This window comes from Protopterus annectens, chromosome 8.part0 (assembly GCF_019279795.1).
Source record: "Protopterus annectens isolate FY-2018-M chromosome 8.part0, PAN1.0, whole genome shotgun sequence".
In the NCBI taxonomy this organism is placed as follows: domain Eukaryota; kingdom Metazoa; phylum Chordata; order Ceratodontiformes; family Protopteridae; genus Protopterus; species Protopterus annectens.
Window position 1 is genome coordinate 1,798,083,332 of NC_056741.1, and position 23,101 is coordinate 1,798,106,432.

General features: G+C 42.0%; 1 protein-coding gene across 1 annotated transcript in view; it reads left to right on the plus strand.

Moving 5' to 3' along the window:
* LOC122809647 (lysosomal protective protein-like) overlaps positions 1–23,101 on the plus strand; it is a 475,524-nt gene that overhangs the window by 86,104 nt on the left and 366,319 nt on the right. The gene's annotated exons all lie outside the window — the stretch shown is intronic.

The following is a 23,101-nucleotide window of genomic DNA, read 5'->3' on the forward strand; positions in this document are numbered from 1 at the left end:
GTGGGCAGTCAACTAAGACTTAACTGTGGCCCAAAATGTCAGCAGTGCATGGATCCTATACCACAGAGTGACTACAGTTGTGACAATGAAAATATGTATTTGTGTGTGTGTGTGTGTGTGTGTGTGTATGCAATTAGCAACAGTGTGTTCCTTCTGCAGCATTTTTCATTTCCAGTAACCTGTGGCAAATGTAGCCATGGACAGACAAGCTTAAAGCAGTAAAGGGTCATTTATACAGCAACCAGTCTCTGAACTGATGATGGCATGGAAATATTACCAGAAGCTAAAATGCTGACCTATAGAGCAAATCTGGATAATTTTGGGATAGCAAATCTAGATACCCCAGGGATAGTTGAACATCCATGTTGAGTCATGTACACAGTATGATTTAGGACTTTGTTTGGTGGGTGACTGGACATACACACTCTCACACACACACACACACACACACACACACACACACACACACACACACACACACACACGCGTGCGCGCGTGCAGGTTTGATCTGTAGGTGTCATTCCACCATTGTATGCCATGTCTGAAGATTGCCATCTAACGGATATTAAGGAGAGGTTAATGTCTGAGGGCAGGGTTCCTGTAGTTTGCCGCATATTTAAAAATGGACACCTAATTTCTTGGCCCCATATTGTGGAAAGCTGAAATCATGGCTATGACTCAAGCAACCTGTGTTGACTAGCAGCATGGGTGCTGGAGGGGCTAAGCAGAGAGGATGGGCCTAGGCAGCCAATGCCAGCTTGCCCGTCCTGGTGGGAGGGGAGTGGTTAGGCCTGCCACATTATCGACTTCTACAAGTGGTGGACAGTTGCTAGTGGAAGAGGCTGGGTAGGTTCATGCTGCTGGAAGTGGTGTTAGAGCTGCTGATTTGGGGAGGTATATGTGGGGTAACCCGTGTCCTCCTTTACCAAATAGCCATTACGAGTCCACACACTGCGTGCTGCAGAAGGGTTTGTTGAGATGGGGTGGGGACCTCATCAGGCCCAATATCTGACCCATTCCTTCCACTTTCACTTTCCAGGTGAACAAACTGGGCTAATAAGACTCCCCCAGATAGGAATGGATAAGACATTAGGGCTCTCACTCAATCTGGAGATGCATGTTTCTCACCTATAGAAGGAACAAAGTAGACCAAGGGACACTTGAAGTGGAGTACAGTGAGCATATCTTGTTGTGGAGTAAGAAAGAAAAATATCATTGATGCCATGGACCAGTCTAATGTGGAGGGGTGGGCTCCTCTACCTCCTCCACGTTATGCTTTAGAGCTTTCTTGAGGCCACTACACACTGGACTGGACTGAGTTTAGAGAGGGTATGGAAAATACTGGCTTGATTTATCTAAACAAACCCTTACATATCACTACTTATCAGATGTCACAGGGGTAGGGAAACCACGCTGAAAATATTCAGTCCACAAGAATTCTCTTTATACATTTTATTTGTTACCTGTGATACTATTCAGTGGTTCAGTCCTATCACACTCCACTTTATCAGCTGTCACACCCACCAGATCAGTGCTATAATTTGTTAAGAAATACTATACATCTGAAAGAAAAGAAAGTGCACATTTTGGAAAAAGCTATGAGAAACGTAAAATGTGCAAGCAATAAGCTGGGATGACATGCATTATTTAAATTAATTTTATTTGGCTCCATACTTAAATTTGAGAGACTGGAACAAGATTTTGCTATAATTTCTCAGGTTAGCTGTTATTCTAAAATGCTTTTTTTGTTATTAAATTAGCTTGCTCTTCTCTGTTATTAGTCCTTTTTCTGCATTAATAAAGAATTTAGATTTCTTAGTTGCAGTGGTTGCTTAGTATTTTTTTTAAATAAGTGATTTTGTTAGCACTACTTCTGAATAAACTGTAAGCTGAATGAAGCCACAAAGCTGACAAAGATGAAGTTCTGACTATGACCCAGGTAACTGAGGCTCAGGTAGTGTCTCAGATGCTCTAGAAATCAGCTGGAGGAAAGGGAGGAGTGAAGAAGTTTCCTCTGCTTCATCTTCTTTTGAGGGGATGGTGACGGTTGCATGCTTGGGATCATGGGGAAGGCTTGAGTCCTTTGTGGAGACCAGGAGCTGGCACAACAGGATCACCTATGGAGGGGGTCAAACAGAGGTGATGTCACTGCAAAGGCAAGGGCCACCTTCAATACTAAGCATCCTGTCTCACAGGCATGTTCTGAGAGTGCAAGCTAAGTGGTTAAGTCAATAAAATTCCCTAAGCTAAGGCAAAAGTATGACAAACTGAGCTGTCTCACATTTCTCCTGGTGCAGTGTCAATCTGGTACTGAAACAGATCTGTTGAGGAGTCACAGAAGATGAAGCAACCAGGAGCGCCTGAGGAAACATGAAGTCAGTGGAAGCTGAGAAAAAAATGAAATAAAATATGCTTTATCTGACAGGTGAATTACAGATTCTCGGGTACTAGCACCAGGTGTGTGATTGACATTTCCAAGAAATGTTATAGTGCTATTGCCAATAACAGTACATCTGTGAGAAGCATACATGAGTTTCTCAGTTGTATGCCATTTCTGTTTCCTGTTTTCATAGCACAACAGCCACTAGGGGTTATGGGATTTAAGACTAAGCAAGAAAAAGCACCCAATAGATGTCTGGATGATGCCTCCCTAAGAAAGGGGCAGCTGATGGTCTTCAGGCATTGGAGGATGAAACACATAAAAAAAAAATCTGAAATGTAGCAATTCCTTCTTTTTTTTTTTTTTTTTTTTTTTTTGTGAATCCTTTGTACTTTTTGCTCATTTTTTAAACACCTTTATTGAATTATCACTTGTGACATAGACAAATTTACGTGTATATAAAAGTAATCAAACTGTATTAACAAGTTCACTTTTACAAACATTATACTTCACATCATACCTCTCACATATATTGCTATATATCATATAACCTCAGCAACAGTGCATAAATTATTTAATTCCTGCCCTTTTTTTAAACAAGAAACATCTTTATTAAACTATCACTTATGACATACTCAGTCATACATTTATATAAATGAAAACAAACCACAACAACACAATCCTAGTTGCAAGCACTTTACATCACATACCATACTGACACACTACCAGTTGCAAACATTATACAGCACTTATAGTCCACCCAATCATTTTTAATCACACATTACACAGCTCATTTAAGTCGTGCCTTCTTTTAAACCTCATTCCTCTACTGTATGTATTGTTCCCACAATTCCCAGTTTTTCCCAGGAAGTTTGCTCCTACCCTTTTCTAAAGATCTCAATTCCAGTTGATTTATCTCTGTTACTATATTCACCACTTCTAGTATAGTTGGTTTAGATTTTGATTCCATTTTCTAGTAATTGCTTTTTTGGCAGCCACCATAATTAGACATAGTAAGGCCTTACCATGTCTAGGCAATTTCGATTCTGTATCATAGCTCAGAAAAATCATCTTCCTCATCACACCAATCTGCCCACCCAGCATCTCTGGCAGTACATCCTGCAGAGAATCCTTAAAGTCTGCCAACTCACTGCACTCCCAGAAAATATGCTCCTAATTGCCTCTTTCTTTCCTGTCACACCTCCAACATTTTCTGTCTACCTGAGGAAAAATTCTCTCAAGTCTACTTGAGGTACAAAATTACCTATGCAAACATTTCCAAGCAAAAATCCTAAATCTTCTAGATTTTGTTGCATACTTGGGAGACATACATATATCCTCTCATTGTTTCTTTGTGAGTCGCTTATCCAGTTTCTCATCCCAATCCTTTCTAACCTTCTCTGATTGATTCTTATAGTTATCATGCAATATTTTATATTCTCAACTAATTATTCATTTTTAAATAGCAGCTTCTATTCTAGATTCTACTAAAAACTCTACCAGTGCTGGTCTTTCATTTAGGACCCCCCATTTATTTCTCTTTGCCAGTATTCTGATGTCCAACCTTGATTGGGAAGGCAAGCTCTAACATGCAGTCCAAAAAAATTCTTGGCATCTTCCCATTCTATCATCTTTCCCTCTGTAGATATTTGCTCCCAATACTTTGGTTCCTTTGCCAGATGTTCATCGTGTTTCACTGTTGCAGTCATTACACTTGGGTTATCCGCCGGCAGGCGACCTGCAGTCGGCCCGAGTTCCAAAGTCTTGGTCCGGCGTCGGTCGCTGTCGCTTCTTCCCTGAAGTCAGTGTGCCAGGGGTATAAAAGTTGCAACCGATGCCATTTTCTTCAGTCTTTCTTGCCGCGCGGTGCCCGAAGCAAAAACAGTTCGCAAGTGCCTGTCGGCCAACTCCTGAGATTTTCAAAAATTGAATTTCAGAACCGAAATCTTCAATAAAGCTAAGTACCTCGTTGGGGAAAAGTTTTCTTGCTCCAGACCGATGTCAGTAAAAGTTAATAATTGTATTTCTTGTGGGAAGCAAATACCTCATAATGACTTTCACTCTTACTGCATTCCTTGCCTAGGCCCTGATCACAACGTTACTAGTTGTCGGTTTTGTGCTAGATTCAACGTCGGTTTGAATTTGCTTTATATTACTTTGGACGAAGATTTAACTATATAATGCCGTCGGATCAGCTGACGACTGCTATTTATAAAAAAACTCAAAGACAAAGAAAGAGACAGGCATCCGAGGTCCAAAACCGACGACGAAACCTCTTCTAGGCCAGTCACCGGTTCTCAGTGAGGCGCTTTCGCAGCCCCTGACACCCACTACCTCAGAGCCACAGGCCGTAACCGACAGCCATGTGGAGACCCCGAGGCCTGTGGAAACTCAAGGTATTGGGCCTACGGAAACTATGCCCTCAGATGGGTCCAGAGCCGCTGAGCAGGCACCGGCTTCTGAAGGCATCTTCAGACCTTCACAACTTACCATTAAGACTACTACAGCAACAAAGACAAAGTCAAAGTCAAGGAAACAAGTGCAGCATTCTCCAGAGCAGTCATCTATGCCAAAGAAACAGATGCTAAAAATGGCCGAGGACCATATTACTTTAATCAGGGGCTCCCATCCCCCTCCTGGCAAAAGGCCTAGGCAAGACACTGATTATGATTCCTCAGATCAAGTTTCCATTTCCTCTGATTCTTCTTCTGATCAGGGCTATTCTCTCCCTCCTCATGAGGACTCTGATGCTGAAGAGTCCATTCCTTCAGCCCCCCCACCTGAGGATTATTCTTTTGGGGAAACCCTGCACACCATGAGGGAGCATTTCCACTGGGAGAGCCAGGATTACTCAGAATCCAAGAAAAGGCTCAGAGATTTCCTTTTACTGCCTCAGCACAGGCCCCTAGCTATCCCCCCTGTGCTTGATATTGTAGATGACGTCTCTACTGAATCCAGTCTGTCTCCAGATTATTTACCCCCTGCACCAGTAAAGCCAGACAGGTACTACAGGGTCCCTGACTCTCATAAATTCCTTTACAAAAACCCCGCTGCAGACCCAGAAACAATTTCTCAGGGTCCTGAAGGGGTTAAAGCTTTCACTGCCAAAAATCCTGTCCCCTCAGATAGGGATTCCAGAGCTCTGGACAGATGGGGGAAAAAAGTTTACACTTCTGCTACTTTAGCTGTAAGAGCTTTAAACTGTCAGTTTCACATGCTTAAATATCAACAGTATCTCATGTATTTGTTAAAGCAGAAAATGGTTACAAATACAGAAGGTCCAGACAGTAAAGAAATGCAGGAATTATTGCATGCAGTTGAACAAGTGGGAAAGCATACTCTGCAATGTGGTTTTGATTCATTAGAGACTTCTTGTAGAGCCGCAGTTACAGGCTCAGTTATTCGAAGACATGCTTGGTTGAAAGAACAAAGTTTACCTGACCATGTTAAGGTAAAGTTATTGGATGCACCACTACAGCATGATACTTTGTTTGGTGTTAAGGCAGAAGAGGTGTTAAAGAAAATGGAGGATAAAGCAAAGTCAATGCAAACGGTGAAAGATTTCTTACAGGTTCAACCACCTAGATTTAGCAGAAACTGGCCTTCAAAAAATTGGTCCTTTCCAGTGTCAGATAGGCCACAGAGGCAGATACAGATGCCCAAGAGGCAGATCTCAGCCCCAAGGCTCCTACAGACCTAAGCAATGGGGTACTTCATTTCCCAAAGGAGGAGAAGACAAATCACAACCCTATAGCAAACAAACACAATGATTTCCCGCTGCAAATGCCAAGCTCTTACCAGGTGATAGCACCCCTAGGGGGAAAGCTAGCACTTTTCCTCAAACAATTGGCACATGATCGCCCAAGACCAATGGGTGCTGAATATAGTTTTGCAGGGGTACAGGTTCCACTTCCACATGCTTCCAAAACTAAAAGGTATGCCAAACCTGCCACAAAACCAATGGGCAGAGGCATAAAAACAGATTGCTGCTCTTATGGAAATGGGAGCTATTCAAAAAGTTCCACAAGAAGAACAGGGGCAAGGATTTTACTCAAGACTTTTCTTAGTACCCAGAAAAGATAAGGCTGGAGGCCAATACTCGAACTGTCAATTTTATATACATTCCTGGATGTACCAAAATTCAAAATGTTAGCACTACAATAACTCCTGCTCATGCTGGGCAAGGAGGCTTGGCTAGTTACTTTGGATCTCAAGGAGGCATACCTGCACATCCCAGTCAGACAATTGTGCAGAAGATACCTCAGATTTATAGCAGGCTCAATGCATTACCAATTATCTGCACTGCCCTTTGGCTTATCTATTGTGCCCAGGTCTTCACAAAATGCCTGGCTCCAGTAATTGCATTTTGCAGACAAAAAGGAATTCAAATATATCCCTACTTGGACGACTGCCTTATTCAAGCAGAGAGCAAGGACATTCTTCTAAAGCACCTGGCATTTGTAAAAAAGTTACTAATTAAATCAAAACTAGTGCCCTCTCAAGAGATAATATTCCTGGGTGCAAGCTTAAATACATCTGCCCAGATGGCTTATCTCACGCCAGACAAACAAAGGCAACTGACTCATTACTTTCAAATGATGGCAAAACAGACCAAGCTCTCTGCAAGAAAAATTCTGCAGGCCCTGGGCTTCATGGCATCCTGCACACTACTAATTCCATATGCAAAGCTGCATATGAGGAAACTACAATGGTATCTAAAAAGTGTTTGGACTCAGCATTGTCAAAGCCTAGAGACAATCATAACCTTAACCCCCTGCCTACAACAGGAGTTTCGATGGTGGTCCCAGGCCTGTCACCACAACAAGGGACAGCCTTTCACCTTACCTGCAGCCAGGCAGACAATAACAACGGATGCATCGGATTATGCCTGGGGAGCACATATGGCAGGAAAATGTATTTAGGGCATGTGGCCCAGGGAACAAATGCATCTACACATCAATCAAAAGGAGATGCTAGCTGTACAAAATGCCCTGACAGCCTTCAAGGACCTAATACATCCAAGACAACTACTAATAAAGACGGACAATACCACAGTTACGTGGTACATAAACAAGCAAGGGGGCACACATTCCTACCCCCTATGCAGACAAGCCAAGACTTTATGGAGCACAGCACTGACCTACCAGGTACATCTGCAAGCACAATTCCTGCCAGGAACAAAAAAATACACTAGCAGATGAACTAAGCAGAAATCTCATGGATCCTCATGAATGGAAGCTAAATCCACAAGTGTTCAACATGATAATAACGGAGTGGGGACGCCCAGACATAGATCTGTTTGCCTCCCCTCACAATTGCCAAATACAGACATTTTGCACAAGAACTTATCACTCTCAAGCATGGAAAGTGGATGCTCTATCATTCAGATGGAAAAACCTGACAGTCTATGCCTTCCCTCCGATGCCTCTTCTTACCAAAGTACTTCTAAAAGTCAGACAAGAGAGGCCAAAAATGATCCTAATTATACCAGACTGGCCACGCCAACACTGGTATCCAGTCCTAAAAACACTGTCTCAGGACCCACCTTGCCCTCTTCCTCTAATCCCTCATCTTCTGACACAGCAAAGCTATCAGATTCTGCACAGTCAACTCAGTACCTTACACCTGTCAGCATGGCGAATAATATAGCCACTCAGACTGCAACTCTCTCTAAAGCTGTAAAGGAGGTAATTGTGGAAGCCAGGAGGCCCAGCACTAGGAAATCTTATGCAGAAAAATGGAAAAGATTCTTTGCTTGGAACCAGGCACAAGGACTCGACCCACTGGTCCCTAATATACCTCAGATTTTACAATACTTGACTGAGATGATGGACAAAGGCCTATCTTTTTCATCTATTAAAATCCATGTCTCTGCCATTTCAGCTCATTACAGTGCAGATCCTCCTATTTTTTCACATCCTCTACTACGGCAGTACCTCAGAGGGGCAAAGAATATAAGACCCCCTAGAAGAGCACCAGTGCTAACTTGGGACCTCAATTTTGTATTAGAGAAGCTAACACTGCCTCCATTTGAACCAGCCAGCACAGCTGATCTTAAATTTCTGTCATGGAAAACTGCTCTGCTCCTAGCAATAACTTCAGCAAGAAGAGTCTCAGAGTTACAGGCATTGATGACTGTAGAACCTTTCCTCATTTTTCATCAAGACAGGGTTTCTCTTAGAACAAACCCCACATTCATGCCAAAAGTGGTCTCCAATGTGGCCTTAAACCAAACCATTCATTTGCCTACTTTCTACACAAATCCACAGAATAAAGGGGAAAAACATCTGCACGCTTTGGATATACACAGGCAACTACGATTTTACTTGGGCAAAACAAAATCTTTCAGAAAAACTGAGCAACTGTTTGAAGCTTATGCTGCAGGATCACAAGGAAAGCCAATTACAAAGCAGACAATCTCCAAATGGATAGGATACTGCATCCGCTTCTGTTATGCACAGCATGGCAAATCTGTGCCTAAGGCCATTAGGCCTCATTCTACCAGAGTAGCAGCCACATCAGCAGATTTCCCCAGAGGGGTACCAACCAAAGATATTTTAGAACCTGCAACCTGGAGCTCAGTGCACACTTTCACCAAGCGCTACCACCTACCTCTCTACTCCAAATCTAGAGCAGGCTTTGCCACTGCAGTTCTGCAGGGCTTGTTAGCCTCGCCAAATCCAATCTAGACCCAGCCACCCAACCTCAGCTTTGGGATTCTACCCAAGTGTAATGACTGCAACAGTGAAACACGATGAACATAGTACAGTTGTGTACCTACCATAAATGCAGATGTTCGAGTGTATTCACTGTTGCAGTCCAGGTTACCCACCCACAATCCCCCTCTTTGCTGGGACTATTCTGTACTTCTCAACTCTATACAACCTATGTGGTGTATTTGCTTGTAGATGAAAGAAATGTTTATAGTATTATATGCATTGTTGTTTGGCATACTTATATCTTTTCAGCCTTCCTATCTGGGGGCACCTGACATCTGGGGCAAGAAAAACTGAAGAAAATGGCATTGGTTGCAAATTTTATACCCCTGGTGCACTGACGTCAGGGAAGAAGCGACAGCGACCGACGCTGGACCAAGACTTTGGAACTCGGGCCGACTGTGGGTCGCCTGCCGGTGGATAACCGAAGTGTAATGACTGCAACAGTGAATACACTTGAACATCTACATTTATGGTAGGTACACAGCTGTACTTTTTCTCCAATAAATTCCAGCTCCCTCTTGCCTATTGCCTATATCCCTAATTGCAGTCATCCCTATCGGCAGAATCTCCTTTCTCCATTCCAGTCTTGGCTTAGTTCTTAGGATACTTTCTTCTACTTTATAGATATAAAATTCTGCATGATTATTGCTATTATCCTTAAAGGCCTGCATCAAAAATCCCAGTATCTCCTTGTTTCTTGAGCTTCCCCCCTGTTTCATCATCATCCCTTTCAACTTTAAATTATATTTTTTTGCTTGTGCTATGTAAAGGAGCCTTAACTGTGTAGCTCTGAAATACCCCTTCAAATCAGGTAATCCCAGTCCACCCTGTTCTACTAGAAGAATCAACTTATCCCACTTGACTCTTGCCATCTTCCCCTCCTGGATAAAGTCTTTCAGCTCTTTATTAATTGCTACCCACAACTTCTCCTCTGGTTGATAAAAATATGCCTGACCTGTGTAAAAGACTAATGGGACTAAAAACATTTTAACTGCTTGTATCTTACTATCCATATCCATATAACAAATATTTCATTTTCTCAGTTTTTGTATCATCTTTTGTTTAGTCTATTCCCAGATATCCTTAGCTGCCACACCAGAATAATTTTCAAGCCATACTCCTAAATACTTCATTTTATCATGTCCCCATAAATATGGATATTTCTGAAAAAATTCATGTGTGGGTACATAATTTACCGCTATTGTCTTTGTTTTAGCTTCATTAATTTTGTATCCTGAAAATATATGAAACCGTCTCAAAATGTTCCACAACACTGTAATGTGTCTTTCTGGTTTTGTCAGGTATAAAATAAACTAATAAACTAATTTTCAAAACCTCCCTCTGTCCCTCCCTCTCTTCTGTGTTCAAAATGCACATACCTGATAGAATTTTAAGGTCCAACAACCAAAACCTATTAGAAGTGTACAAACCAACCCATCCCCTAGGCAAACATCTTCTCTCACATGGCTTAGCACGTCTCTGGAACTCTCTACCTCCATCTATCTGTACTATCTCTAACCATTTCATGTTCAAAAAAATCTCTTCATTCACATCTACTTTCCCAGTGGGAATGCTCTTGCTCCCACCCTACTTAACTACACTGAACATCCCCATTTCCTCCTAGTCCTACTTACACCCCTGATTTCTCTCTCTCATTACCCATAACTCCCACTTTCCTATTATTACCATAGAATGTGTAAGAATACTCTACACTCTACCTCTCACATGGAGAACTCTCTTTATGAAATAACTTTAGTAGAATTTTAAATTTAGAATTTTGAATTTATGTATAATCCTTTTTAGTTTTAACACTGTTAAATTAATTGTAATTGTTGTGCATTGTATTTGAATTTGTCTACTTGAAAGTTTTAATAATGTTTAAGTATGTATAATACCTACTGTAATCTATATTGTTCTGGAGCTTTTCTCCCCAGGACTCCATTGAAAACGGGTTCATTTTGGCCCAATGGACTATCCTGGTAAACCAACTGCAAATAAATAAATAAATAAATAAATAAAATAAATAAATAAAATAATATCACCTGCAAATAGAGCCAGCTTTTCTTGACTGTCATACCAATTATATCCTTGAATTTTCTGAGTCCCTTATTTTCTTTGCTAATGGTTTTAAATATAATGCAAACAACAAAGGGGAAAGAGGACACCCCTGCCTGGTTCCTCTGCTCAAGCAGAAATTCTCAGAGAGGACCCAGCATGCTTTAATTTTTGCCTCTGATCCCTCATATGTCCTCCTAATCAACCTTATAATTTTTTCAGGAAATACAAATGCTTCCAATGCCCTGCTCATAAAGTCCCAGCTTACTCTGTTGTATGCTTTCTCTGCTTCAAGAGCTACTAACAACAATGGTATTTTCTTACATTCTGCTTCCCTCTGGATCATCAGTGTTCTGTTAATGTTGTGAAATGTTTGTCCCCCCCACAAAACCACATTGATCCATATCTATCAATTTTGGCATTTCCTTTGTCATTCTTTTAGCCATTATAGACATGAACACTTTATAATCATGGTTTAGTATTGAAATGGGCCTGTATGAAGCTGGATCTGATTGAGCTTTACCCTCTTTAGGTATTACAGTTACCACTGCTTTCTTCCAGGATGTTGGTACTTCTCCTCCTCCTAAAATACTGTAAAACAAAACCTTTCAGATCTTTATCATTTTTTCCCTCCTAGCTTCCAAATTTCCATAGGAATAACATCTGTTCCTGGGGGATTTCCTGTAGACTGATTATACATCACAATTGTTATCTCATCTCCTCCTATCCTAACCATTAGTAATTGAGCCTCATCTACCTTTAACCTTGGCATATTTAATTTTTCTATAACATTTCCATTAGTACCTTTTCTTGATGTCCATATTTCTCAGCTTTATTCAGATTATGATGATGTGAGTTAGTGCCAGCTGTGCCAGAGAGAGTAGAGCAATACATGTGTAATATATGAAAGCATAGCTAGCTGGAGTTTTATAGAGTATTTTATGTCATTTGTATATCAAACTGATTTGTACAGGTGCTTGTGTTGAAAATGTATTTGTAAAGTTGCTTGTGTTAAAAGACAGAAATGTACCAACAGTGGGTCCTACTGGACAGAAAAGAAATATACCTGTATGTCAGACTGTATTGTAACTGTTGAAATGAATATATTGTAACACAGAATACTGGAAGAGAAGACATTAATCTCAGGCCAGCTAACTTTGAAAAGTAGTCTGAAATTAAATTACCTGGTTTAGGCCATAAAGATTGTACCTTGCAGTTCTGACTGCAGCCAGAGACTAAATGTCATAGGTTCATAGGTTCATAGGTTGGTACTAGGCTATCAGCCCTAGGGCCTATACAAGCCTAGCCATAACAATTCCCTGGCTATTTCTTCTCACATTATTTACTTTCCTGGACCCCTGTCTAGCAGGGCGACTGACGTGATCCCTGGGGTGAATTTCCTTTCTCCCATCCAATCGCCAAGGTTCCTCTTGAAGAGGTCCAAAGAGGCACTCTGCTTGACATGTATGGGCAATCTATTCCAGAGTCTGGGGAGTCTCTGGGTCAGGAACCTATCCCTCCAGCATGTTTTGTTTATTGTGATGACAAGGTTTAGATCCCTGGAGCATGTAGCTCTGAGGGACTGGGATTTCTTTAAGTGTAGCATGTCCAACAGCTCTGGGTTTGACATAGCCTTGTATGTTAAGCAGAGATCGCCTCTGAGTAGATGATATGCGAAAGAGTATAGCTGGAGATTGTTAAGGCGGTCAGCGTAGGGAATCTGCTTTAGGCCTGTGATTCTTTTAGTGAGGTATTTCTGAGGCCTTTCCAGTTGTTGCAGATGTCTTGAGAGGTACATACCAAATGGGGCGTTGTATTCTATAATGGGTCTAATGAGGGATGAGTACAGTGGGACAATGACCTCCTTTTTTCTGGATGAAAAGCCCTTCGTGATGAGGTGTGCCACATAGAAGGATTTCCTGACTGTTGTGGCGACGTGGTTATCGAAGGTGAGACCACTGTCCACCTGTGTCCCTAAGTCTCTTATCACACTTTCTGTGTTTAGTGTACTGCCACCTATATGGTAATTCATGGATACATGTTTTTTCCCAAAGGGGATAACAATACATTTCTTGGCATTGAGCTTGAGCCCATGGCTCTGGCACCAAGCATCTGTTTCTGTAAGGCCCTTTTGTAGAGTATCCACATCATTTGGGGATTCAATAATGGCTCCCAGTTTGCAGTCATCTGCAAACTTTGTTAGCCAGTGTCCCTTAGTGTTGACCTGTACTTCAGAGAAGTAGATGCCAAACAAGAGCGGCCCCAGGACTGAACCCTGAGGTACTCCACTTGTCACTTGTCTGGAGCTGGATTTGGAGTCGGCTACTTTTACAGTGTGGGTTCTATCAGTAAGCCATTTAGCAACCCATTGGGTGACATAGGGATTAATGCCCAACTTAGTAAGTTTATCTATGATTCCAGAGTGGGGGATGGTGTCAAAGGCCTTGGCAAGGTCTAGATAGGCTGTGTGGACCACCTTACCCTTGTCCATGGCTCTGGAGACTGATTCAAAGAAGTCAATCATGTTCAGGAGACAAGATCGGCCCTTCACAAACCCAAACTGGGTGGGGTGCAGTGTTTGAAGGTTGCCAATGTCTTTGTTTATAAGTTCCATGATAATACGCTCCATGGCCTTGCAGATAAGGCTTGTCAGACTGATGGGATGGTAGTTTCCGGGATCCAAGGTGGATCCCCCCTTGTGGAATGGGATAACTGTAGCTCTGCGCCACTCAGTGGGCACGAAACCTGAGGTGAGGTTATGATTAAACATGACACTTAGGTGAGGTGCCAGTTCATATTGTAGTTCATGTAGTACACAGCCCGGGATGTCATCTGGTCCCATGGATGCTGTATTCTTGGCTTTAGAGAGTGCGTTTTGTACCTGTGTGGCCGTTATTACTGGAATTTGGCAATCTTCCGGTATTGAAATGGGCCATTTAGGGGGTGAGAGGGGGGTGAAGTTGCCACTGAATCGATCTGCCAGGATATTGGCAATATCCGTCGGATCAGTATATTTAATGCCATTCTGTTTTAGCTCAGAGCAGATCTGAGCATTGCCATTTAGATTCTTGACATAGTTATAGAATGCTTTGTGGTTGTCTTTGGAATCTTTGGCAATTTTATTTTCATAACTAGCTTTGGAGGATTTTATGAGGCATCTCAGTTTCTTACTGAGGCTAGTAAGGGAGTTTTTTGCATCCTGGGATTTTCCTCTTTTCTCTTGTCTGTGAGAAACCTGGCTTAGTAGACCTTTTGGAAGAGTGGATGTGTTAAAATAGTTTTACAGCATGTTCATCATGTTTCACTGTTGCAGTCATTACAATTAGGTTACCCTGCTGGCAGGCTACCCGCAGTCGGCCTGAATTCTAAAGTCTAGGTCCGGCGTCGGTTGCTGTCGCTTCCTCCCTGATGTCAGTGTGCCAGGGGTATAAAAGATGCAGCCGACGCCATTTTCTTCAGTCTTTCTTGCCACACGGTGCCCGAAGCAAAAGCAGTTCGCAAGTGCCAGTCGGCCGACTCCTGAGATTTTCAAATTCGAATTTCAGATCCGAAGTCTTCATTAAAGCTAAGTACCCCATTGGGGAAACTTTTTTCTTGCTCCAGACTGATGTCAGAAAAAGTTAATAATTGTATTTCTTGTGGGAAGCAAATACCTCATAAGGATTTTAATTCTTACTGTATTCCTTGCCTAGGCCCTGACCACAACGTTGCTAGTTGTCGGTTTTGTGTTAGATTTAACCAACGCACTATTAAGCGTCGGTACGATTTTGCATTCCATTACTTTGGCAGAAGATTCAGTTATATAATGCCGTCGGAACAGCCGACTACCGGAGTTTATAAAAAGCGCAAGGAAAAAGAAAAGGACAGGCATCCAAGATCCAAAACCGATGACGAGGCTTCTGCTAGGCCTGTCGCTGGTTCTCAGTGAGGCGCTTTCGCAGCCCCTGACACCCGCTACCTCAGAGCTACAGGCCGCTTCTGACTCCGATGTGGAGCCGACTAGGCCACTGGAAACTCAAGGTATTGGACACTTGGAAACTATTCCCTCAGATGGGTCCAGAGCCGCTGAGCAGGCATCGGCTTCTGAGGGTGTTTTCAGGACTGCACAGTTATATGTGAAACCTTCTTCAGCTACAAAGACAAAGACTAAAGCAGCTCTAAAGACAAAGAAACAAGTACAGCATTCACCTGGACAGGCTACCATGCCTAAAAAACAGATGCTTAAAATGGCTGAAGACCTAATTACTTTGATCAGTGGTTCCCATCCCCCTCCTGATAAGAGGCCTAGGCAAGAAATAGAATACGAATCTTCAGACCAGGTTTCCATTTCCTCTGATTCCTCCTCTGAACAGGAATATTCTATTCCTCCCTATGAGGATTCTGATGCTGAAGAATCTATCCCTTCAGCCTTTCCTCCTGAGGATTATTCTTTTGGGGAGACACTGCTTACTGTGAGGGAGCATTTCCACTGGGAGAGCCAAGATTATTCAAAATCCAAGAAAAGGCTCAGAGACTTCCTTTTATTGCCTCAGCACAGGCCCCTTGCTATCCCACCTGTTTTAGATATTGTAGATGATGTATTTTCAGAGTCCAGTCCATCTCCAGACTCTTTACCACCAGCCCCTGTTAAGATAGACAGATACTATAGGGTTCCTGATTCACATAAATTTCTTTATAATAACCCTGCTGCTGACCCAGAAACCATCTCTCAGGGTCCCAAAGGGGTCAAGGATCCACTGCAAAAAACCCTATCCCCTCTGATAGGGATTCCAGAGCCCTGGACAGATGGGGTAAAAAGATTTATACTTCTGCTACCTTGGCTGTAAGAGCTTTAAATTGCCAATTTCATATGCTTAAATATCAGCAATATCTTATGTCACTGCTTAAACAGAAAATGTTAACAAATTCAGAATGTGTAGAAAACAAAGAAATGCAGGATTTATTGCATGCAGCTGAACAAGTAGGAAAGCATACTTTGCAATGTGGTTTTGATTCTCTAGAGCCCTCCTACAGGGCCGCTGTTACGGGTTCTGTCATTAGGAGGCATGCTTGGTTAAAAGAACAGAATCTGCCTGATCATGTTAAAGAAAAACTATTAGATGCTCCATTACAGCAAGATACTTTGTTTGGTGTTAAAGCAGAAGAGGTGCTGAAGAAAATGGAGGACAAAGCTAAATCTATGCAACCAGTCAAGGATTTCTTGCAGGTACAGCCTCCCAGATTTAGCAGGAACTGGCCTACAAAGAATTGGTCCTTTCCAGTGTCAGGGAAGCCATAAAGAGGCAGATACAGAGGCAGATCACAGCTCCAAGGCTCATACAGGCCTAAACAATGGGGTGCTTCTACCTCCAAAAGCAGAGAGGAAATATCACAGCCATACAGGAAACAGTCTCAATGACTTTCCCCTGCCAGCACCAAGCACTTACCTTCTGGCAGCCCCTTTGGGGGGAAAACTAGCACTTTTTTCACAAAATTGGCACATGATCACCCAGGACAAATGGGTCCTAAATATAGTATCACAAGGTTACCGGTTCCACTTTCACACCCTGCCAAGACCAAACGGTATGCCAGATCTGCCACGCAATCAATGGGCAGAGCACAAAAACAAGTTTCATCCCTCATGGACATTAGAGCCATTCAGCAAGTACCACAGCAAGAGCAGGGACTAGGATTTTACTCAAGGCTATTCTTGGTGCCCAGAAAGGACAAAGCCTGGAGACCAGTACTGGACCTGTCTATCCTAAACACATTCCTGGATATTCCAAAATTCAAAATGTTAACTCTGCAGCAGCTTCTGCCCATGCTGGGCAAGAGGGCTTGGCTTGTGACTTTAGACTTAAAAGAGGCATACCTGCATGTCCCAATCAGACAATCATGCAGAAGATACCTCAGATTTATAGCTGGATCAATGCATTACCAATTCTCTGCACTGCCCTTTGTCTTATCTACTGTGCCCAGGGTCTTCACAAAATGCCTGGCACCAGTGATTGCATTTTGCAGACAAAGAGGAATACAAATATATCCTTACTTGGACGACTGCCTTATTCAAGCAGAGAACAAGGACATTTTACTACAGCATCTGGCGTTTGTAAAAGAGTACTAACAGGTCTAGGGTACGCAGTAAACGAATAGAAATCAAAACTCGTACCCTCTCAAGAGATAATATTCCTGGGTGCAAGCTTAAATACAACTGCCCAGATGGCTTATCTCACACCAGACAAACACAGACAACTGACTATTTATTTCAAAATGTTGGCAACAAAGACCCAGTTATCTACAAGAAAAATTCTGCAGACTTTGGGCTTCATGGCATCCTGCATTCTGCTAATTCCATATGTAGAACTGCATATGAGGAAACTTCAATGGTATCTAAAAAGTGTTTGGACTCAACATTGCCACAGCCTGGAAACAATAATTATAATCATTCCCTGCCTGCAACAGGATTTTCGTTGGTGGGCAAAAGCCTGTCACCACAACATGGGACAGCCATTCACCTTGCCCACAGCCAGGCAGACATTGACAACAGATGCATCAGATTATGCCTGGGGGGCCCATATGGCAGGAAGATGTATTCAGGGCACATGGTCCACAAGTCAAATGCATCTACATATCAGTCAAAAAGAGATGCTAGCTGTTCAGAATGCCCTGACAGCCTTCAAGGATCTACTTCATCCTGGACAACTACTGATAAGGACGGACAATACTACAGTTATGTGGTACATAAACAAGCAGGGTGGCACACATTCCTACCCCCTCTGCAGACTAGCCATGAACTTGTGGGACACAGCACTGACTTACCAAGTACATCTGCAAGCACAATTCCTGCCAGGAAGGACAAATACTCTGCCAGACGAATTAAGCAGAAACCTAATGGATCCCCACGAGTGGAAATTGGATCCACTAGTCTTCACCATGATAACAAGGAACTGGGAATGCCCGGACATAGACCTATTTGCCTCCCCTCACAACTACCAAACTACAGAAATTCTGCACAAGGACGTATCACAAGCAAGCATGGAAAGTGGATGCTCTGTCTTTCAGCTGGAAAGACCTAACAGTATATGCTTTTCCTCCTCTGCCTCTCCTCCCCAAGGTACTCCTCAAGATCAGACAAGAGAAACCAAAAATTATACTGATTATCCCAGACTGGCCCCACCAGCACTGGTACCCAATCCTAAAAAGCTTGTCTCAATGCCCAGCTTGAACATTACCTCAAATTCCTCACTTATTGACCCAACAAGACAGTCAAATACTGCACAGCCAACTCAGGACCCTAAACCTGGCAGCATGGTGGATAATTTAGCCAGTCAAGGCACACCTCTCTCTAAAGCAGTGATGGATGTTATTTTGGAGGCCAGGAGGCCTAGCACCAGAAAATCTTATGCAGAAAAATGGAAGAGATTCTGTGCTTGGAACCAGGCACAAGGTTTTGACATGATTGTTCCAAATATTCCTCAGATTTTGCAATACTTAACTGAGATGCTTGATAAAGGTCTTTCTTTTTCATCAATTAAAATTCATGCCTCTGCCATTTCAGCTCATTACAACACAGAATCACCTATTTTCTCTCATCCATTATTAAGGCAGTACTTCAGAGGGTCCAAAAACATAAGACCTCCAAGGAGAGCACCAGTACCTGCATGGGACCTCAACTATGTCTTGGAAAAACTCACACTGTCTCCGTTTGAACCAGCCTCTGCAGCTGATATTAAATTACTATCCTGGAAAACAGCTCTGCTCCTAGCAATAACCTCTGCTAGACGAGTCTCAGTGTTACAGGCACTCATGGCTGTGGAACCTTTTATCATTTTTCATCCTGACAGGGTTTCTCTGCGGACAAACCCTACATTTATGCCTAAGGTAGTGTCCAGTGTGGCCCTTAACCAAACAATTCATTTGCCTACCTTCTATCCAAACCCATATAATAAGGGTGAGAGAATCCTGCATTCTTTGGACATTCACAGGCAGCTACGCTTCTACTTGGACAGATCCAAAGCTTTCAGAAAGACTGAACAACTTCTAGTGGCATATGCTGCAGGATCACAAGGAAAGCCTATCTCAAAGCAGACTATTTCAAAGTGGATAGGTCACTGCATTCGTTTCTGCTATTCATAGCATGGCAAATCAGTGCCTAAGGGCAATAGGCCACATTCAACCAGAGCAGCAGCCACTTCAGCAGCCTTCCTCAGAGGAGTACCAACCAAAGACATCTTAGAGGCTGCAACTTGGAGTTCAGTGCATACTTTTACAAAGCACTGTCATTTACCTCTCTACTCTAAATCCAGGGCAGGATTTGCCACTGCAGTTCTGCAGGGCCTGATAGCCTCTTCTAATCCTATTTAGCACCAGCCTCCCAACCTTAGCTTTGGGATTTAACCCAATTGTAATGACTGCAACAGTGAAACACGATGAACATAGTACAGTTGTGTACCTACCATAAATGTAGATGTTTGAGTGTATTCACTGTTGCAGTCCAGGTTACCCTCCCACCAACCCCTTTTTTCCTTTGCTGGGACTTATCTGTACTTCTCTATTCTATACAACCTATGTGGTGTATTTGCTTGTAGATGAAGAAAAGTTGTTTTTTGTGCATGCATGCCCATTGGCATAATTTAGCCAACCATTTTAGGGGCACCTGACATCTGGGCAAGAAAAACTGAAGAAAATGGCGTCGGCTGCATCTTTTATACCCCTGGCACACTGACGTCAGGGAGGAAGTGACAGCAACCGACGCCGGACCTAGACTTTGGAATTCAGGCCGACTGCGGGTAGCCTGCCAGCAGGATAACCCAATTGTAATGACTGCAACAGTGAATACACTCGAACATCTACATTTATTGTAGGTATACAACTGTACTTTCCAGATGCTGTAACACATGTTAGCAAAGCTCTTTGTGTGTATTGAGACACATATGTGCAAGATCCTGGCTCAAGTTTCCAGAAAAGGGGGTAGTGTGAGAACCAGAGTCAGTTGACCAGATGTGATGTCATTCTAAAGCCAGCACTGAAATGATATTTACATATTAGTGAGAGGTGTGATAATGGCAATTAGCACTCTGTTTTGGAACTGACAAGACCACTAAACCACATCAAATTATCTGGCTTAGGTCATAAAGATTGTATCTTACAGTTCTGATTGCAGCCCTTTGACAAAATGTCTGTGAAAACGAGGGCTATGAATCCTACTGTATTGTCATGAGGAGTGAACTAATTGCTACCCTGGAAGGGTGGAAGTTTTGAAGTATTTTTATAGCTTCCAGATGCTATAACACGTCTCAGCAAAGCTCTGTCTCTGTGTATGGTATCATCTATACACTAGATTCTGGTTCAGTTTCTAGTAAAAGGGGGTAGTGTAGGAAATTCTGTAATCCACCATTGAAATGATGTTTTAATACTAGATAAGAGAAAAGTCTCAGGGCAGTCTGGTTTTAAAACATGACAAAGAAGGATCACTCACCCACTTCATCTTGCCTTGCTTTAGTAAGTAACCAGGGAATAGTAATTCTTTAGATCAGACAGGAAAATATAGTGAGATTAGTTAAGTATTGTTTTTCTGTATCTGTGTGAATCTATCCATCTGTGTCATTTTTAATATTTCCTGTGATTTAAACTGGTGTTAATTGTAAACAGATGTTTAGTATTTTCATCTTCTTTTATTATTTATTATGAAATATATTTCAACGTTTCATCATGGCTGGTCTTTTAGAAAATATTTTAACCTTTGAGAGTAATTATATTTATTTTGTGACACTGTGACCTCTCCTGAAAGCCTTGCTGCATTGGTCAAGCACTAGCATTTGTATTAGTATTAATTTTACTCAGTATAATTGGGTATACCTGTAAGAGCCTTAGAGCAGCTGGCTTTGGAGTGTTCTGATGACAGTATCTACCGTATAGTCTGGCCAGAGGGGGCATAGCTGGTAAATCTATGCCAGCCTTTCCCAGGTGTGTGTGTGTGTGTGTGTGTGTGTGTGTGTGTGTGTGTGTGTGTGTGTGTGTGTGTGTGTGTGTGTGTGAAAATTAAATCTCAAAGAGTGTGTGTGTGTGTCAACTACAGGGAGCAGAGACACAGAGCACTGGTTTTGCAGAGAGGGTGATGGAGGACATGGCTTGGAACACTTGGATGAGGACCCAACTGTACAGCTGTGTCAGTGGGAAGTCTTATTTGGGGGCCTGGAGAGAGAGAGAGAGAGAGAGAAACCCAGCCCCAGGACTGAGTGTGCTCCCTATGTGCTCTTAAAGGAAACTGTGCTTGGTGCAGACAGCTGCCTCTGGAAAAACTGTGTTTACCTATTTTGTTCCAAGTGAACATCCCTTACCTGTATCCATGGTGAGGATTGAGACTCCTTGATCACTGGTCCTGACTAGGGATGTCACAATATCCACCTTTTATGTATAACACATTTTTTGTTAAACGTCTAGTTCCAGTTTTTGTCTTACATGCATACACTGTTTGGCAAATTGAGCATTCATATAGTTGTTTCTTGTCATAGCCATTTGAGCCTATGTTACATCTTACAGAACTTTTTGTTTAATTGAAAGCCCTCAAAAAAACCCAATACCCCTAAAAACCTATTTATTTAACACTAATATACAAAACTATATGTTTATCTTCAAATATTCAAGCATTGCTCTCCTAATAAGAGTATATGTCCCAAATTGACAGCCACACTCTCAATCTTGAGTTAACCTAAAATAAAAGCTATCCATACTAAGAAGCATGGCTGCAGCCTGTGCTTCTACTAAGTGCTAACTGGTTTTGTCTTATCTTTATAGCTCTCCCAGCTGGGAAAACCCGTGAATGCTTTCAGAGAACATTACCTCCTAGCTAGTTTCTCATTTCTTTTTTTCTCCCAGCAAATCACTCTCCACCAGACTGTAACCAATTTCTTTTTATCATAATATTCAATATTCTTTTTCATTTACTTGCTTTCTCTTAAAACGTATTACTAAATCTATCTAAGATCCTTAATATAGTTATTCCCCCATGCAAGAATGAGAAAAAGCACATTCATATTTCTTGGGTTGTGTTCTTGTAACCAAGCTTTTTTTGCATTGCAGTGCCTACTTTTCTTAAAACTGAACAAGAATAAAGAGGGAAGGGAGAAAGAAAGAAAAAAAAAGAAGAAGAGTGGCAGCACCTATTTGCAATCCGCATTACACTTAAAAATAACTGAGAAAACCTTAGCATGCAAGAAACAAACGTTCAATATTTCCAGATTTTCTTGTTCTGTCATATTTCACAAATATTGTTATTACACTGTAATCCCACATTGTTACTGTTTTTATTACTGTTGATCTCCATTTCTCAAATCCTGTCTTTTCTTCATTTCCAACATACTCTCGATTCTTCTAGTCGACGCTCGTTCTCCCCTCTTTCTCTCCAACATTTTCCAATGAAACATTGGAAAAAGTTTCACAGGTGCAGTCTCTCTGTGGTCTTTATTACCAGAAGAACAAGAAGCAGAATCTCATACTGTTTCACGGCTCATTTTTTGTTGGACAAACTTTTGTATTTCCTGCTTAGCATGCACCCTCCAGTGAAGAATACCTTGAAGACAGCTGGGTACAGCAGTTTGAATCTCATACCTGCATCTCAACATTCTCTGAATAGTGGAATGAATTTACTCCTCTTCTTCCCAGTGTACAATGAGTAATCATTCTCCACAAACACTCTGCTGTCTCCCACTTTTAGTAATTTGCCCTTCTGCCACAGCTTTGTCAGAATCAACTCCTTTTGCTGATAGGATTGTATCTTTACAATTAAAAGTCTAGGTTGCTTTCTTGTAGCCAGATTTGAAGCATACACATGATATGCCCTTTCATCTAACAGCTCCTGCTGGGAATACCAGTCCAGTTGCTTATTTGTACTTTCATAAAATTAATGTAGGCTGTTCCTTCTAGCTTCTCTGGTATAGCTGTCCTTTAATTCTATTATTTTTGAAAC